General features: G+C 46.5%; 1 protein-coding gene across 1 annotated transcript in view; it reads right to left on the bottom strand.

Moving 5' to 3' along the window:
• Nucleotides 1-18,661, bottom strand: part of Gpa2 (Glycoprotein hormone alpha 2) — a 90,948-nt gene extending 72,287 nt beyond the window's left edge. Inside the window, exon 1 of the mRNA XM_075675049.1 lies at nt 18,297-18,661. The gene's annotated coding sequence lies outside the window, so the exon portion shown is untranslated. The remainder of the gene's footprint in view (nt 1-18,296) is intronic.
• Nucleotides 18,662-18,891: the final 230 nt, after the last annotated feature.

Here is an 18,891-nt window from a genome sequence, read left to right as displayed (position 1 = left end):
AGACTGCGCTCGTTATGACCAAACCTGGTGAGGTGTACTCTGAGGGCGTTCCTCTGATATACGCCAGAAGTTACAGTGCCTCGCGGAAGAAATAACGCCCTCCTACTCAACATATTTCAAATGTCTGCAGTGTCAGGCGTGCCACGAACACAGCAGCACATAGCCGAACGCCCTGTGCGGTGAATGCGCGGAGTAACCCGTATGCTTTTGTCAAAGGCTGCACCTCTTGCGCGTGTTAGTCCAGTGTGTGGGAACGCTGCCTGTTTTTCCTGTAAACTCATCCCGCCACCACCCGCCAAGGAACAATGGGATGTCCTTCTCTCCAGCAGTGACCGAGACATCCAGACACGGCTCCTGGCACCAGCTGAAGACGTCATCGAAAAGCACAGCCTGGCAGCCTATACGTAGCTTAACCTCCCTTCGACTGGTACAGTTGTCACGCGCTCACTACAGTAAACTAAAATCGGGTTACCAGAAGCATTTTTCTTCCAGCCTCTTCACTTGGTACTATTCACTAAAACCTACCTATTACCTGCCTCTTACCACAACGTATTCTCTCTCTCTTCTGAGCTGTCACCTGCCAAGCGCACCTCGTTAGACCGCAGCGTATACTGGCATTTCGCTTTCTAACTAGCGTGTACTCCTGCTCTTTCTTCTCTTTGTGACAGTAAGTGGCAATTTCTCGTGTTAATTACCCAACTCGAGGGTACTTTTGACTTCTTGTCAAACACCTGAGGTCATTCTTGTATCTTAGAAGTTGCAATCGCCCCGGTGCTATATTCCAGAGAAAAATAAGCAAATAAAAAAAGACATAGGAGAAGTAGACAAGAAAGGACGGAGCGCTCCGTCTCACCTATTTGTTTGTATCGTTTTTTCGTACCGGAGAATGGCCCTACGTCAAACGAACAAGCGCAACAGCTCGTTCTTGCAAATTAAAGTTTGCTGCAGGCTGTGTCTGCAGCCGAAAGACGCGCAAGAGATGAACAGATAAGAGAGCGAGAGACGAAATCACCGCTGCTCGCACCACTGCGGGCCAGGCGTCGCCTATAGCTGCACCCAATCTATTTCAAAGTCGATGCCTCGAGCGCGAGTCGTTTGACGCGTGTGCATGTTTGCGGGAGTGTGTACGTTCGTGCGCGTCTGTGCCTCTCACCGGGGCCGCCGTGCGCGTCTTTAGCCTCACGGACGTCGGGCACGTATGGCGGCTCATGCTTAAGTAAAACGCAGCGCGCTGCGAGTGAAAAAGTCGCTGAATAAGTGAACAGGCCGTCCCGCATCTTGCCTGTCATTGCGAAGGCACCCTTCCCTCCTCTCCTCCTTTTTGGGTAATCGTCGTTCGGTCGCCGTTAGTCGGTCACCAACACCGCTCCGTCGGAGCAGCTCGCGGGCGTCAAGGGGTCCCTGTGGGGACGGCTGCTCGTTCCGCATTCATACACTCTGGCTGCCTTGCTTTTCGGCCGTTGTTCTCTTCCTCAACAGAACGGTGCACCCGCGTAAAAGCCAGAGCGTTCGCTGACGAATATTGCTCGAACTTCACAGCGCTCTCGCAATGAAGGAGGATATTATTTGTTGAAGTATTGTATATGCGTCAATTTGAGAGATATCTTTATTGTATTCTCGCGAATAAATGTTCAAATTTGCCTAATACGATTAACCGACGTTGACAGAGTTCCGGGCTTCTCTGTATATTGTGTTTCACGCAGCAGGAGAGCAAATGGGATGTGTGTGGAAGGTAGATCACGTGCCCGAGTTCGTTTCTTTTTTTTTATTGTTTTAATTCCTACGAGAGGATTCTCCTCAGCAGGGACAACGTTAGCCGTATTCACAAAAGCGTTTCTTTCGTATAAGTATCGTTTTGACCAGCCGCCTTTTCTAATACGGGTCAAAGTTACGAGCACCTTGAAAATCTCTTCCCAATAAATTCCAAGGCTGCAGTAGGCTATTGCACAGGAAACACTTCACCATTTGAACGCCGCAGCATTGCCACGGAGACTTAGTGGCTATGCCAGTTGGTGTTGCCAGTTGGCAACAGGCAATCGAGTGAACAAGTATTACTGGGCCCTTGGCCGGACGTCATATCCACAAGGCGAGTCTTCCAGGTTCTACGCGTTTTCGATAACACAGACTTAGATTCAATTCTGCAAGTGGGCCCTTCGGAAACGAACGCTTTTATATAGTAGCATCCTACCCTCATCACCACTCCAGGTGCCCTCTGGGCAGAGTAGCTGTCTCAGGTCGGCCTCTCTGCTTTTCCTTAAGCGAATTCTCCTCAGTATCTCTGGCTCCCTAATGTAGATGACGCTCTCCTGCTGAGCATTTGTGGGTCCACCGCATTTGTGAGTCCTGCGCGAGCAGAGTGCGATAAATTTCGTGAAAGGAAAACTTCGTGTGTGAGTGCCCGCCTATGAAAATACTGTGCCTCTTCAAGTGCAGTGGCATAATCTGAACCCCTTTCCGCTCTCTGTCCCTCATACTCCCCCTCTATAAGTGTAAGGCAGCAGACTGGACAAGTTAACGCCCCTGCATTTCCTACCCTCTCTTTCTAAGCCCCATCCTTCGATCAAAGCATCAGGAACACGTATGGGTTTCCTTTGTAGCAATCGCTACGAACGGGTGGATGTCTTATTTTCCCTTTATTCATTACTTTTCTCCACCTTGCAGGTTTCCGCAGAACTACTACGTCAAACTCTTGCCTTTGCTTCGTGATGTCGACAAATTCGACTTCGCCCTGCCATCTGCTAGCCGCCTGGTTAGCTCAGATGGTAGAGCGGCTGCCCCGGAAAGCCGGTGGTCCCGCGTTCGAGTCCCGGAACAGGACGAATTTTTCTTTAACTATGAGGCTTTTCTTTCGAGGAACCCGCATTGGTTTCCTTTGTAGCAATCGCTACGAACGGGTGGATGTCTTATTTTCCCTTTATTCATTACTTCTCTCCACCTTGCGGGTTTCCGCAGAACTACTACGTCAATCAAAGCATAAAGTGTCCTTAAATTAACTCGCTGTTTATTTTGTGTCACCAATAGCAAATGGATTGGCCTCTTGTCGAGTGAACTGACTAGGCTCTGCACGTCATTTCAGCTTTCACTTGACAAGAACTGAATAATTATTTGAAATTTAACATTAATTTTCGTATGTGTAGTGGATATATTCCAATAAGAAACATACATATAGTCTTTTTAATTCTAGTCTTTACGGCCTTGACATTGTCTCCTGAACTAGCTTTTCCTGACCACTAGGTGCATCTTTTAGGGCATAGACCCCCTATAGAGAGAAAGTTTCAAGCCTTCTAGCCAGTGCCCCAGACATCTGTAACAGACAGCAGATCGATGAACGAGGCATCTTGGTTGCTCTAGCTTGCTTCGCCATGATTCTCGTGTAGCGCGTTTGTCTTTCTGTGAGTATCTTAGATGTAGTATCTGCGTCCGATATCGAGTATGTGATTATTTGATTGCAGGTTTAGCCTGAAGACAACTTTCCGGCGATATGTTTGCTGTGGCGCTCGTCAATGACGTTGCTTCTTAGAAACGCGGCGTTTCTAATGTGCCGCCCATACGAGACCTCGTTTTAGTATGCTTTTAAAGAAATCAGTAAGATTAGCATGAATTTGTCAACTGCAGCTTGAACATTACAATATCATTCGTTTTGCAGGCGTCGTGCTCCTCCGGGCGGCAGTTACCAGCTAGCTCTCTTCTCTGTTAATGCTTTTGTGTGCAAACGAAGTAAATAAATAAATAAATAAATAAATAAATAAATAAATAAATAAATACTCCCTGCAATTTTTCCCACACGTGGTAGATTAAGAGAAGCCAGAGACGTTGCAAGATGCTATATTTTCTCATACCGGTATAGTAGCAGAAGATTAGGTCGGCTCGCGCCTTTCACCATATTCCACCACATTTTTACTTTGGCGACAACTTCGAGGGTCGCAAGGCCAGGACGACAAGATTCTGTGGCGACGCCCGTCCTCTAGGCCTTGCCCTCGAATATACCAGAACATTGAGTGCATTGACCGCAATGACGGCGACTTCAAGGCTCGCAAAGCCGGGATATGTAGCGAGCCTGATTCCGAAACCTGATCCTGCAAACCTAGCACTCGAAGCCACCGGCTGTGCATGTGCCGATATGCGGCGCCTTCGTCGCGACGGTCACTCCGAGGTTCGCGAGGCCGCGATGTTGACGTCTTCCAACGGGAGTCACCCTTGCGTCTTTGCCCTTGGAGTACCGAGCTCCATTCCACAAGATTAATCGAACGCACAAACCTGGAGCAACAGAGACCGTGGCAAGAAAGGTTTCCGGAACGCCCATGGTACTGGCTGAAACTGCAACGCAGCGAGAGCTGAAGACCAGGACACGGAGTGGCTGAGAGTTTCAATGTATGCCACGAGCTTGGAGATTCCGGAAATCATGAAGAAAGGTGATCAGGCCTTCTTGCGACAGAGAGTTCGTAAGCTGATGGACATTCATTACTTGTAGAGTCAAAAGGAAAGACCCTGCAAAATGTAGATAGAGAAATAGATAACCTTCTCAATGTGACAAAATAGAGAGCAACGTCTACGCATGCCAAGTCTTCGAATTTGGAATCTGCAACACAAAAGCGAAGCTCCAGATGATGATTGAAGAAGTAGAAGTAAGGTCAAAGAACAAAAATAAACTTTCAAAAATCGACATAACGCGGCGTTTTCTCGACTCACACGGCAAGCGGATGTTCATGTACAAGTATCCAACTGGCGCAATTACTGTTAAGAACACTACAGAGAAACCTGAAATGCATTCATTAGTTGGAATGGCACTCTTGATTGGACTATTGCAGGACATGATATTGAGCAGAATGCAAGCCAAATGATCAGTAGGAATGGATCGGCAAGCAAGCGCGAAGTAAATTGTTGCTGAATTTGAGGGAAGAGACTGTTCTAGTGTTGAAACATTGCAAGATACTTAACCGTGGTTTAGCAACGCTAACGACTGGTAGGACTTACGTACCCAGCCATTCATGACTGTCAACGCAGGACAAGCTTGAAAGAAGTCGTCTATGTGAATGAAGCACACACATTTTACGCCACGGAATCCTCAGGACTGGTACATTCTGGTCAACTGACACCAAGAGGTAATAAGGACCAACTTTTAAGCGAAGACGCGCCTAGCGACTTTCGGAATCAAGAAATTGACAAGAGAAAACGAAGGAAGTTACGAAACGTCCTAAGCAAATGCATACCGGAGTTATACCGGACAGGGTTCTCAATCCTGCAGTGAAAAAGATTACCGACGATTACGTTACTTCCTAATGCGAAATTTGAGCGCAGCAAATAAGCTGTTTCACCTTTTGGATAGATTGAGGCAAAGAAATCGAGCAACACATGTATGCGCTATCACAGAATTTTTTTTTATTTTTCACACGTATTCCTTTAACAAAGACTCCACTAACAGTTCTTGACAGTCATGAAGGAAGCTTTGTGGTCGGAGAAATAGACTGATATATGTTCGACTTGGTACACCAATGCTTGATTCTCAAAGACGAGATGTATACAAGTGCCTCGCGAGGTTGTCACAGCCGTGGGGGAAGCAGAGGCTAAGCGCCGCCGCCGAGAAGACCCTGCCGTTCGCGCCGCCGAAGCGGAGGCTCATTGCCGCCGTCGAGAGCAACCAGCAGTAAGCGAGGCTGAAGCAGAAGCTCATCGCCGCCGCCGAGAAGACCCTGCAGTTCGCGCCGCCGAAGCGGAGGCTCATCGCCGCCGTCGAGAGCAACCAGCAGTAAGCGGAAGCGGAGGGGGGCGGCGTGTACACCCAGCGGCAAACGATGGGGGCAGAAGCGCGCGCAGCAAGCGGACAACACGATAAAGGGAGGAGGGAAGAGATAGCAGCGACTGACTGATGCCTTTGACTGATACTCTTTCTGCATGGCAGCGACGGTGTTCTATGCAGTCACGTTATCTTGACTCTCTAGCGGCGTCAGCGGCATCCAGCGGTATCAGTCGGTCGCTGCTAGCGCTGGGGGGATGAAAGGGGGGCGGAGCTGGTTACGAGGCCGACGCCGACGACAACGCCGACGACGACGCGAAACCCAGGAACGGACGCCAAAGAGCTGCGCTCTAAAACACGGGGAAGAAGTACTCGCAGAAATGTGTAGGGTAAGATGCAGGAAGAAATTCCTGCAGTTTCGCGCTTCGCACAATGTGGTGGTAACGTATGAAATCTTCCGGCGCCACTGAAAGCTGCACGTGGATGAATGCGGAGGGATGAAGACGCTTAGGTCTCGTGTTGAGGAGGTTCAAGTCACACCTGCTACCCGGGGGGATCACAAGATGGAAGAGTAAATCGCGTGCTTGTCCTGGCATTCGTCTATAGCGTCAGCGTGAATTTGACTGCTGCCAGGGCTCTAACAGAACGTGGTTGGCAAAGCAGGTTATCAGTCTAGCGCCTGCGCAACTATTCACGAATGTCGTGCACTGGGTGACGATTAAGGAGACGAGCATCGGTACTTTTAGCGCATGAACCTGATGGAGGGAATTTCCATCGTATACACGCACGAGAGCAAGCGCACAGTGCACTTCGTTGATATCGGCCACTTGATGCTGCAACCATCGGGGTATTCAAACAGGACCTTCTCAGGATGACTGCTATGACAGCCAGGTATACAGAAGGGTGGGTCCTCATCCAGCTCATCGGAAAGTACGGCTTTAAGTGCGGGACGTTGGCGCCTACCGCAATTCATCTATTGTTGTGAGCGAGATGTTCCAAACAGAAAAAGTTGGCGTCTCTCGTCTATCATCCACATTATCATTAGGATTTCATTACACAAGAAGATCAGATCGGCAATGGCGTCGGTCTCGGTTCTTTACATTTGCAATGCACTTCGGTCATAAGATCTCTGTACATTTTGCCGATGCGTTGGACACGATCTCATTGGCTCTTCCGACTGGCCAGTGCTTGTCGTCGAGAACTATTTTTTGCGTAATAAAGGATCTTAGAGAAACCGAGCGCTTGGTTATCATTTCATTGAGTGGTTCTTTCAGTTTATCAGCGGGAACAGAAGTACCCGTCGATTCTGAAGCACTCTCGTGCGAGGATAAGACGTCATTATTTAATGGTATGCACTTATACTGCATGTATTTCGTGTGACCTATCCGGCGTGCAATGTGCAAGAATACAGCTCGACTGACCCAAATTACGGTGGGGAATAATCGCTCCTACCTCACTGCATCATTCACGAGCTGCTCTTCCGTGCTACTCTGAGCTCTCACTTTGTGAGTGTGCCATGCGGTATTAGGGAAGTTTGTTTATACAGAATTACCTTAACAGAAACAGGTTACATACATACTAGCAACTATACTATGCTCGTTTCTAAGACTCGTAACTGCGGCCAACTAGCAAAATTAACAATGAATCTTTGTCCAGAAACAGTACCTCATTTCCTAGGTGACATACTTCTCGTGCACTTGCCCGCATGAAAAAAAGAATAAACCAGGAGTATTATTAATGCAGTATCGGACAAGTAATAAGGCATCTCCCCGTGAGGGTCGAATCTGTTCACTAGCGGCGCAATGTTATGCGGACTATTTCTCGTAAGCAGTCGCTGTGGCCGGAATCGCTGGAGGAGGATCATTTACATTCGATGGTTCCGTTTGGGTGTGGGTTATAAATGTGACGGTGGTCGGGGCGCAAAATAGTATCTGCGCACTGCTGTTAAATGGCTGGCAACCGGCTGTATTATCTGTTTGTCGAATGTTGCGTTTCGTCTCAGATTTATGATGCTAAAGCCAGCTTATTCCGACCAAAGTGCTAGCATACCTATCATACTCTTAATGTGAATATCATTCTTTCACTATTTCAGCAGTTTTGAGTCTGTCTGTCTGTCTGTCTGTCTGTCCTTCCTTCCTTCCTTCCTTCCTTCCTTCCTTCCTTCCTTCCTTCCTTCCTTCCATCCATCCATCCATCCATCCATCCATCCATCCATCCATCCATTCTTCCTTTCCATCACTTCAGTAACGTCATCCCATTATCGCCATACCGTCGTAGTCACACCACCACCGCTGTTCCATCGACGTCAATCTACATTCGTCGTTATATCGTAATCATAATGTCGTCATTCAATCGTGATTTTGCAGCCCATGTCATGCCGCCATCGTCAGACAGTCGCTCTCATGCATCGGTTGTCAAACCGTCGTCGTCGTGCCGTCGTGGTCATGCCGTTGTCATCCCACCAGCTCCGTCATCCGACTCTCGTGATACCATCGTCGTCACGCCATTGTCGTCGTACAGTTACCGTTACGACACTATCACCATACATTCGTCATCCCATTGTCCTTATACCGTTTCGACGCCATTATCATCACTGCATCGTTGTCATGCCGTTGTATTCATTCCATTGCCATCACGGTGTCTTTTCCGCCATCTCGATCACTTCAGTAATGTCATTCCATTGTCGTCATGCCGTCGTCATTGTACCATCTTCGCTGATCCATCAACATCCTTCCATGTTCTTCAGTTCATTGTAATCATGCTGTCGTCATTGAATTGCGATTATGCCATCGTTGTCGTGCCATCGGCATCACTGAGTAGTCGTCAGACAGATATATCATGCACCCATTGTCACACGGTGGTCGTCATGCCGCCATGGTCGTGCCATCGTCGTCATTCCAGCTCCTTGATCCGGTTGTCGTAATGCCGTCATCGTCAAGCGATCGTCGTCATACAGCCGTCGAAATCTCACTGTAGCCACGCCGTCGTCCGTTATATTGCCTTTGCCGTTCCATCGATATCATTCCTGCTTCATCATTCCATCGTCACGGCATTGGCATTGTACAGTCGTCGTCATGCCGACATGCTCATTGGCGATTTTAGCAAGCGAGTGTCATAGCAAAGTGGGACAACATCGGACTATGTGTCATTTAGCCGAAGCAATCATAGTCTTAGTATTGCCACTACAAGTGTTAAATAACCGTTGTTTCTGAAATACCTCCTGTTGCTGCATTGCTGGACTGCTACTCGCATTACCGTCCACAGTCATCATGACGTGATTTATGCCGTAATTTTTTAAAAGAGCATGTCTTCTTCATAGTCACGCGTTCTTTGCTTCATAAAATCAGGCACCCTCCAGGGTGCTCTCACGCCTTCCTGCAGCGTACGTGACGTTCGTGCCACCCACATGCGCAAGTGAAGCTGGATGAAAGCGCCTGAGTAGCATTCCCACGGCAAATGAAAAACCTCCGGGCTTGAATGGGTGCGCATCGCTTGGAGACGTCACTTTTTTTTTTTTACGAGCGACGCTTCGCTATATCTGGCCTGAACGTCCGTGCCTGTTCGCAAAAATTCAGTGGCTCGTACTCCCGTAAGCAAGCAAAAAAAATGCAATGGCTCATACGCCCGTAAACCAGAGAGTACAAGACTTCAACATGGACGTTTCCAAACCAGAACGACAGCGTCTGATTACATTCATGTTTGAATGGTTCTCACTTCCGTGCTGCACTCGGGTGAATGCACTCACTGCTATAAGACGCACGTGTATAGATTTCACATTTTCAAAAGACATGTGTGACATCAACGTTGACCGAACCCCGTGCAGTACAGCGCAGCGATCACAAGGCTACTCTGCTCACTTGCAAAAAATTGACCGTTGAAGTTATCGATGTTCGATAAACGTGCGTTTCACTGACAAGTTGTCTTCGTTAATTTAACCAAAAATCAACACAATGCACATCCCGTTGATCACAAGGGCCCATTCTATTAAACATAAAGTTGATGGCAAAGGGGACGGTTAGGCATACAAAGGGACAAGCTTCGCTTATCGTCCATATTCACGGTGTGCAAAGGCCGACGAACTTTTCTTACTCAGCATGTGCACTGGCATGGGCCTCCCGCAGAAGGATTTTCGAGAGGACCAAAAGATACACTATGCGCCGTGGTCAGGCTACTCCATCAGCTTCACTTTCGCCGCCGTGTGGTGAATAAAAAAAAAGGAAACTTCGCCCACTGCTGCAACTGGTGATGGAACTCATGCGCTTTGAATGGTCGATTTGTTAAACACCGGATCCGTCCGAAGTACTACTTCATTCACACACACACACACACACGCATATATATATATATATATATATATATATATATATATATATATATATATATATATATATATATATGTGTGTGTGTGTGTGTGTGTGTGTGTACATTGCAACTGACGGTGGCGACGTAATGCTAACGCACTTCTCTCGCATCCACCTCTAAAGCGAAACTGATTTTTTTTTACTCGTTCTTTTTCATTTTAATAAAGCTTATAAAGAAAAATGCTAGCACGGCTTCCATGTCAGTATGTTCTTAAACAATCCAAAGGAAATGCTTTCTCTTTTGCTTTCCATGTATACCCGCATATTTACTTTATGTGGTAAATGTCGAAATATTAGGTCCCTCATTAGCCGACTATTTTTCTTTCGCCGCGCTTAAAGTTTATCTCCAAAAAGCAATGCAGAAGATGTTGCGCACCTGTTTCGTCACCGTCGTTCCATGTGCCGTCGAAGATATTCGAACACAAAAGGCGCGTGCTTCCCAAGTCAGCGCGTTTTTCCTCACAAATACCCCGGATTGTCGAGGAGTTAAGGGCGACTCGGAAGCAACATGTTTACCCTACATGGAAGAATCAGGTGTAGGGTCTGTGCAGAGAATAGTAAAGCAAGTGTAGCTGATTTCTCGCTACCAGGAAGGACTCTTTCTGCACAGGGTTACCTGCTTCTACCGGAAGCACTCGTCCATTTGAGCGATGGTGCCAAAAGTGTGCCCAGCTACCTTGTGCATATTTGAGAGGCCGGCGCGCAATCGCCCTAATGCGTCCCAATTCCTAATCGGGGCAACAGTTCCAGGTATGAAAGAGGCCGCGTGGGAAACTTCTTGATGCGTCGCTAATGGCAGGTCCATGCGACTGACGGCCCATAGAGCGAAGGCCACTAGTCGCGCATTGCGTCGAAGGCTAGTGGTTGAATTTCGGGAAAGAAAGTGGGAACTTTGAGCACTGATTACGAGAGTTGAGTCCTACTGAAATATGGCCACAAAAAGGTCTCGCATTTAAGATATTTCTAAAAGTTGTTGCCTCGGCAAGGTAAAAGCGACGGGCCGCGAAAACTTACAGGATCAGGATCTCATAGTTTACCGACAGTTGCTAGCGTCTTTAGTAATCTCAGCACAGCCGCCTCCAGTATATCCTTAGAGCCAAAGACATTTCAGGAAAATATGCTTTTCAAGACTTTGTTCTCTTTGCTTACTTATATATTACACGAACGTGACCCCAGCCCCCCCACCCTCTTCTTCTTCTTTTTAATTGCGTTAGCTTTATGAGTGTCAAAATTTAAAAAAAAAAAGTGTATGTGCGTGAAGAGTGAGAAGCCGGACATATGCTATATATATGGCGGGGCACAGCGAAGGTGAGAGCAAGAAAGAGACCTCGCCTTCACGAAACACACAATCGGGAGACCGACAGTACTTCAAACAATGACCTAAGCGATTATGACTCCATTGAATGTGATGACGCATCTTTCAGTTTCGTGATCTACAAAAAAAAGAAAAAAAGACGTGAAGGAATCCCGGTGGTGTTCCGACCATGAGAAGGAGGACAGAATTTTTCGCAAGTGAATTCAAATCATGTTGCCTCAGAAATTGTCTCAGCGGCAAAGGTAAAAGTTTATAGACTTTCCGAGTAAACAGAGATGGCAGTTTTTCAGTGAGTGTTACCTCAGTGGAATCTGGTAAAAACCTCCTTTTACTGGATGAAGTAGCGGGACAAAGAGCTAAGCCCTGCATACCGCGTTCATACGCTCGAAATGCTGGAAATATTCGTCACATGCTACTCCAGTACACTGAAGGGCAACTGCTCCAGTTTTTGAAGGATTTTGAAATAATACCAGTCCGCCGCCAGTACTACCGTTTGGAGGATGGTACATTTCAAACCCACTCTTTACAGAGTGTAATACTTCAAAGATGACAAACCAATACTTCCGAGAATGCACTTGGGCTTCGCCAGCTACCCGGTGGACGAATAGTCCTGCTCTTAGGTCTCAATACGGCAAAGGGAATTCCTTAGGTGATGGCCTGCATCAACAAAGGGGGATAGGCCAAGAATCGGGCGGCAGGATGTAGCTAAACGAAATTTTTATTTTAAAACAGTAAACGCAAAGTAAAAGAAATACAAAAAAGGAGATGATGCAATAACTAGACTAGTATGCGAGCGAGCATTCAGACTAAATGAAATGTTAACGTTAAAAGAGGCTACAGTCTAAGACAAATTAATGTTAATAAATGAAGGAAGGAAAAAGTGGACAAGGAAAGGCAGGGAGGTTAACCAGTTTAGCTTAACCATTTTGTTACCCTAGACATGAGAGCGGGATGGCGGGATGAAAGATGGGGAGGAGAGAGAGAGCACATAACACAGCTCACACATCGTCAGTTACAGTCCGTCACTCTTGCGCGGTACGTGACATTACTGTCACAGCCGCTTGTCCAAGCCCGCCTCTTTAAAAAACCGAAGTAGACCCTTCGTCGCCTTCAGCTGCGATGTCTTCTGTCGTCGATATGGAAAAATAGTTGCAACTCACAATGGTCTATTGTCAAGGTGCGCTAGAACGGACGCCATGGACTGTCTCTGAACATTATATTCAGGACAGTCGCACAGAATGTGTTCTAGCGTCTCCTCACAAAGACAGGCATTGCAGAGAGCGTTGTCGGCCATTCCAATGCGAAATGAGTAAGGTTTCGTGAAGGCCACCCCTAGCCATAAGCGATAAAGTAGAGTGGCCTCTCTTCGGCGGAGTCCAGTTGGCATACAGAGATGCATCAAAGAAGGCAGGTCCTATGGACGATTGCTCCGGTTGGTCTGGCTGCTTGGTGTGCATCATAGAGAGAGCGTGATCTCCTGTGCAAGCACTCGAACTCTTCTGGCTGCGTCGGACCGTGAAAGTGGTATGGCCTCTTCCTACGTGTCTTCAAGAGCTGCCCGAGCGGCATTATCGCCCTCTTCGTTTCCTATGACGCAGCAGTGACTTTGCAGCCACTGAAACTTCACGTGGTGTCCTTTCTCTTGTGATGTATAGAGTAGGCATCTAATATCGAATACGAGCTGTTCGAATGGCCCGCGACGCAGAGCTGGTAGCAGAGATTGTAGGGCTGCCTTTGAGTCGCTGAAGATTGACCATTGTCGAGGTGGCTCCCGATTGACAAAACAAAGTGCAGCGCGAAGAGCAGCTAGTTCCGCAGATGTCGATGTTGTTGGGTAGTCAGTCCTGAAGCTGACGGTAATAGCTCCTGCTGGGATAACCACAGCTCCGGATGAACACTCGATGTTTGTAGAACCATCAGTATAAAGGCGTTCACTGTCCGCATACCTCTCGTACAGAAGAAGCAGAGACAGTTGTTTCAGCACAGGCGACGACAGCTCAGACTTTTCCCGATTCCTCGTACACTGAGATGGACTGTGGGGCTGATGACACCAAGGGAGTATCGGTGGTTTAGATGCAGCGGTGAAGCCCGAGGGAAGTTTGTCGTTGTACTTGACGATAGTTTTGGAGAATGATGCTTGGTGCCTGTCTTAAGGTAGTGTTGCAAGGTGGTGATAGGGGGCACGTGCAAAATGTCTGATGTGCGTTCTCAGGGCTTCCGCCGTAATGTGAGTTCGCATTGGATGGTCCCCAGCAATCGCAATAGTTGCCTCTGTTGACGTGCATCTGGGCAAAACCAAGGCAAACTCTGAGTGCTTGAGCTCGTGCTGCCGAATATTTGTCTTGTGCTGCAGAACACGAATATTTGTCGTGTAGGTGTTGTTTAGTACAGGTAGACTATATCTTAAAAAACCGAGAAAGATAGCTCTGTAGAGTTTCAGCATTGCGTCTATTGACATCCCTCACGTCTTACCTGTCAAGTATTTAAAGATCTGGGAAGTTGCTGTCATTCGCCGTTTCATGTAGGCCACGTGGGGGCTCCAACAGAGGTCTCAGTCAATAATTACGCCAAGAAATCTGTGGGTTCTGACATAAGAAATGGTCCGCCCATTGATTGAGATGACATAAGGCGTAATCGTTTTGCGGGTAAATGCCACTAGTGCGCATTCTTCTGGTGATATGCTGAGACCTTGTTTACCCGAGTAGCTCGCTGTCAAAGTTGCCACTCTTTGAAGCCGCGCACAGTGTGACAATAGACCTCGAAGGAATTTTCCACAATAGTTCCGTTGGCATACGAGGGCTTTGATAATTCAGCGGGAGCAAGCTCCGCACCACAGGACCGCTGTCTCAGGCAAGCGAATGACTCGGCACTGTGTTGGCAAAGCGCATGTGTACTCGAACAAACTCCAGCTGCAGAAGTGGTGGAACCGATAGGCATCTGCTTTTTGCAAGGGTTCCTCCACTTGATGTGTTTTTCGGTATACGAGGCACACCCTCAGGACTTTTTCTTGCGCACCAGTGAGTGCTTTTATGTTCGTTTGGGAAATGCCCTGTAGCAAAGGAAGGCTGTATCGCAGGAGACCGTATCGCAGTATACGGCTATCTGTATTCACAGAGAGCTGTATACATGCGTAGCCAAGAATTTACGGAGCAGCCCCCAGTGTTGCTTGATAGTATACGAAAGATGCTCGCGTCTGACCCAATTCTTTATTTTAGTATTCGAACATGGGGTGTCCACGTCTTTAGCCTGTCGGCCATAAACTTACGACTTGACGCGAACCGAATGGGAGAGTGTACGTGTGAAATGCACGAGTGAGTACCTCTCGTTATACGTTGACAATGGGAGTAACGCCGCCTTGGCATATATAGTAAGTTTCTTGCGCGTTGTGTACACGCATCTGTCACAACTCACACGCAAACTTATGCCCACTCGATCGCCAACGTATCAAGGATAAGTGAACGGGCTCACACTTGTATCAGTGCGCTGAAACATAGGTGACAGCAGCTACACCGACAGCACACTAAATTTCGAAGCAAAGCTTTTCGCAACGGTCCACATGGTACACGAGTGACTAGTGATGATACGTATTTGCTATAAGTTATTACGACGTGCAGAACATCTACGTTACAAGTGTCGTGCCCAGCCAGAACAAATATATCGCAGCTGAGACCACCTGCGAGCGATCATGCAGAAAATCATCAGATAGTGAGCGTCCGAGGAACTTTATACTGAGTCAGAAACGTGACAAGCCGCTGCTTAAAAAAAAATCCTAGATCAAAGAACAAAGATCTAAACACACTGATACTGATTCAATTCATAAGCGGAAAGTTAGGATAGCTTGGAATACATTTTAGCCCCGTTTTTATTACAAGCACCGTATACGCCGCTCGCGCCGTTTGGACAAAGCGTAATGAGCTCCGGAAGCACTTACATGTCCTCTGAAGCTGCAGCCAAACCTTCGCGTATCGTCCACCCAGTCACCGTCTACGATATCTGCCGAAACAGAAGCTTGCAGTGCCGCAACGCCGTCATATACATCCATTTTAAACATTGAGGCAACGGAGACAGCTGAGGCAAGCAATGGACGCGCCACCACGTGATCAAACATGGTAGCGCCCACGGTATCGCCGTGAAAAGGATTAATACTATCTGTGTTATTACATGTAGGACTTTTGCACGAACGGATGAAGACTGCAAAGTGTATATACCGTTTGTTTAGCGGCGCAAATAGATGTTACATGTAGAGTGAACTCATCCGTTGAGACATTCTTATCTGTATCATGCATGATTAGCTTCATGGTCATCCATTTGTGTATGCATTTGTTGATTTGTTTCATTACTTGTTTTTCCTTCTTCTTCCGTATAACATAGAGAAATGAGGTAATCGAGATACTGTTCCTCCATAGCGACGGATCTATAGCAGAACAGAGCAGAACAGAAAAAAAAAATGTTTCTGCGCCGCTTTCGACCTGGGCATCTATTGCAGCAGAATGATGCTGATATAATTTTCATTTTCCTTGTGGCAAAAACATTCTATATTATATTAGTCTGGTTTCGACAGCTATATTTATCCGGAACTTATTTTGTACACTTACATACAACTTTTCTACGAGAATAAGTTGGAACCGTACTGGGCGCGTACGATGTGATGCTTCTCACGTCCTCTTGCGTGGCAGGACAATGTAGGACCACGGTGTAGTTATTCAGTAAACATACTGCCGCTCTAACATTATCAGTTTGAACCGAAATCAAAGATGTGCCATGCACCATTGTCGCACACTGATGTGGAGTTGTATAAACGCAAATGTATAGCAAACATAGTACACTTGAAAGAGTATAGATTCCACAATGATACATTTAAGTTCTCATTCTTCCCACGGACAATAACAAAATGGAATGCACTACCTTAACACGTCGTTGGTAGTAGTTCAACTGATATGTTTGTCTCAAGACTAACCAATTAGGCAGTAGAGAAATTATATTTCTCTACTGCCTTAGCTTGAAAAATTAGATGTATTTATCGGTGTTTTCCATGTCAGTAAAGTTCCGTGGCAAGTTTTCTTTCTTTTAAATATGTTTATAGTGCTATTAATACTTTTGTGTATACGAATTGCATACATTGACATGACTTCCAGGAAAGTGTCTGTACTGCCCTTTATTCTTTGTCCACAATATTTGGAATAGCTGTTAACAGAAACTGTTAAGCCTGTTTGATACCACTTTCACAGTTGTATTTGTGTCCCGACCCTGCTACAGCCTTATATATAAGGCTAGCAGTATGTATTAAATAAAATAAATAAATAAATAAATAATATATAAATAAATAAATAATATTGATTTCCTTATTCTCTCCTGCCCTCTTTTTACGGTGTCCTGGCGCTTTGTCAATTTATTAGCGCTAGCTTGACATAATTCATTAATGCCATTGTGCGCTCTAACAAGAGGCAACGTGAGTGGTGCCAAAACTTTATTTGATTTGTCGTCTATGCCCAAAGTTTCCGACAACAAATGTTGAGTTAATACCTGTCCATTTGTCAGCTTCAGTGGCTGTTCTTTGAAAGCATGCTCGTCATTTTTTTTTTTTTTTTTTGATGAGGAAACTCGACCTGTTAAAGCAGATGGGACCCAACTAAACAAAAACGAGGGCTACGCGCCATTAATCAGAATGAACGACCTTCCCGCAGTTCCTACGCTTTGACACCTCTCTCTCTTTCTCTTTCTCTCTCTCTCTCTCTCTCTCTCTCTCAATCCTTTATATGAGCCACTTTCTACCCTTTTTGATTTTTTTATATGCGCGTCTCACTTTCCGTTTGTGTAAAAGTGGGATCATCCTTATTTTCATGCCAGAGATGCTGCTCAGTAAAGAGAAAGCGTAACAAATTTTTCTAGGTAGCACACATTATTAGGCAACACCCGTGTACTTAGATTTAGGTGCACGTTAAAGAACCCCAGGTGGTCAAAATTTCCGGAGTCCTCCACTACGGCGTGCCTCATAATCAGAAAGTGGTTTTGGCACGTAAAACCCCATAATTTTTTTATTATTATTAGGCAAATCGCACACTGACCGTGGAATTCACCCCCCCACCTCCTGCCTCCTCACCCCAAGCGCGTACTTATTCCAAGCATAGAAGCTTGATGGTTTGAGCTAGTTGGTTTTCCATTTTACTCTGTGTGGTACAGAGCGAAGCGGGACAGGCGACACAGGACACAAGCTTGTCCTCGTACTTTCCTTTGTCCCCTGTCCCGCTTTCGCTGTACCACACAGTTTATTCCAAGCATATCAGTGCTCGACAGTTCGGGAAGCTCCTCTACGAGGATGTTTTAGCATGTCGCCAGCTGCGGCTTCCCTCATCTAACGCATGTGAAACGCAGAAATGAACTTAATTGTGCAATGGCAAATTTTGCTCTAATGTGGAGCTTTTTGTCGGAATGGTTAGTCACGTGCGCGTCGTATGTGAACGCATACTGACGTTCAGTCTCAAAATATTTGCAGTATATACTTGAGTCTTCACTGGGTGCCATCCCATGAATGGACAAGTGATGTATTCCTAAAAGTTTACAAAAGTTTGAAGATCTTAAAAGCAGCATCACAAATATTTTAAGAGATACCCTTGTTGCATAACTAAGACAAATCATGCATAAAACAAAAACAAAAGCTGGCATATATCCCCCACCCCACGCCATACAAGCCCGGTGGGATCGACAGAAATTCCGCTATGTTCTTTCTACAGGATCCCCAACTTTCCCTCTTTTTTTTTTCTTGAAGGTCCTCACTCACTTCCTTTCTATAAGAGCGAGCAAACTGCGAAAATGTAAGTGCGCATGCGGCAACAATGTTCGAGCACATCGTTGAAAACATACAGCAAGTATAACCCTAAGTACTCACAGTGCGCCGCTCTCGTCGAAGTCTCTGGATCGGGCAGTCAGGAAGTTTCGCAGGCCTTTCGCTTCCTACAACGGCAGCCGTAACAGCCAACAACTAATTTTATTTCTAGAGTAAACTTTTCTCGCTACCACTTTTACCTAACCCAATAAAACTATGGGCGCAACACTTAAAACGCCATGCGGTATGTAACTCGGTCGCACAGTTTACGAGAGTTTATTAATGCAGTCAGGCCTGGGAAATTTTCGCTTAAACGTCGCAATTCAGCGATTGCGTCGAACGAGCGCTGTCTCACGTCGTAGAATCACGCGCCGGATCTGCGACTCTGCGTTCGGGCAAACGTTCGGCGATAGTTTACGTCCGCTCCAACCAGTGGCAGTTTTTGCGAGTCTTACTTTTTCTTCTTTCGCTCTTTCTAGCTTCGATTGGGAAAGGAGGTTCAAACTGTTGCCTTTGAAAGAGTTCGCGGCAGATGGCGCCACATCGCAAGCGGTTGAAAAGAGATGCTGCTTCGTCTTATACGATCAATCCATGACTCCTTTCATCTTTAGCTTGTACCTAGGGAAAACAGATGTCGCTAGCTGTCGCTAGCTGCCAC

Source organism: Dermacentor variabilis, chromosome 11, assembly GCF_050947875.1.
Source record: "Dermacentor variabilis isolate Ectoservices chromosome 11, ASM5094787v1, whole genome shotgun sequence".
Taxonomy (NCBI): domain Eukaryota; kingdom Metazoa; phylum Arthropoda; class Arachnida; order Ixodida; family Ixodidae; genus Dermacentor; species Dermacentor variabilis.
The sequence above is the reverse complement of the archived record's forward strand: the minus strand, read 5'-3'. Positions and strand labels throughout refer to the sequence as shown.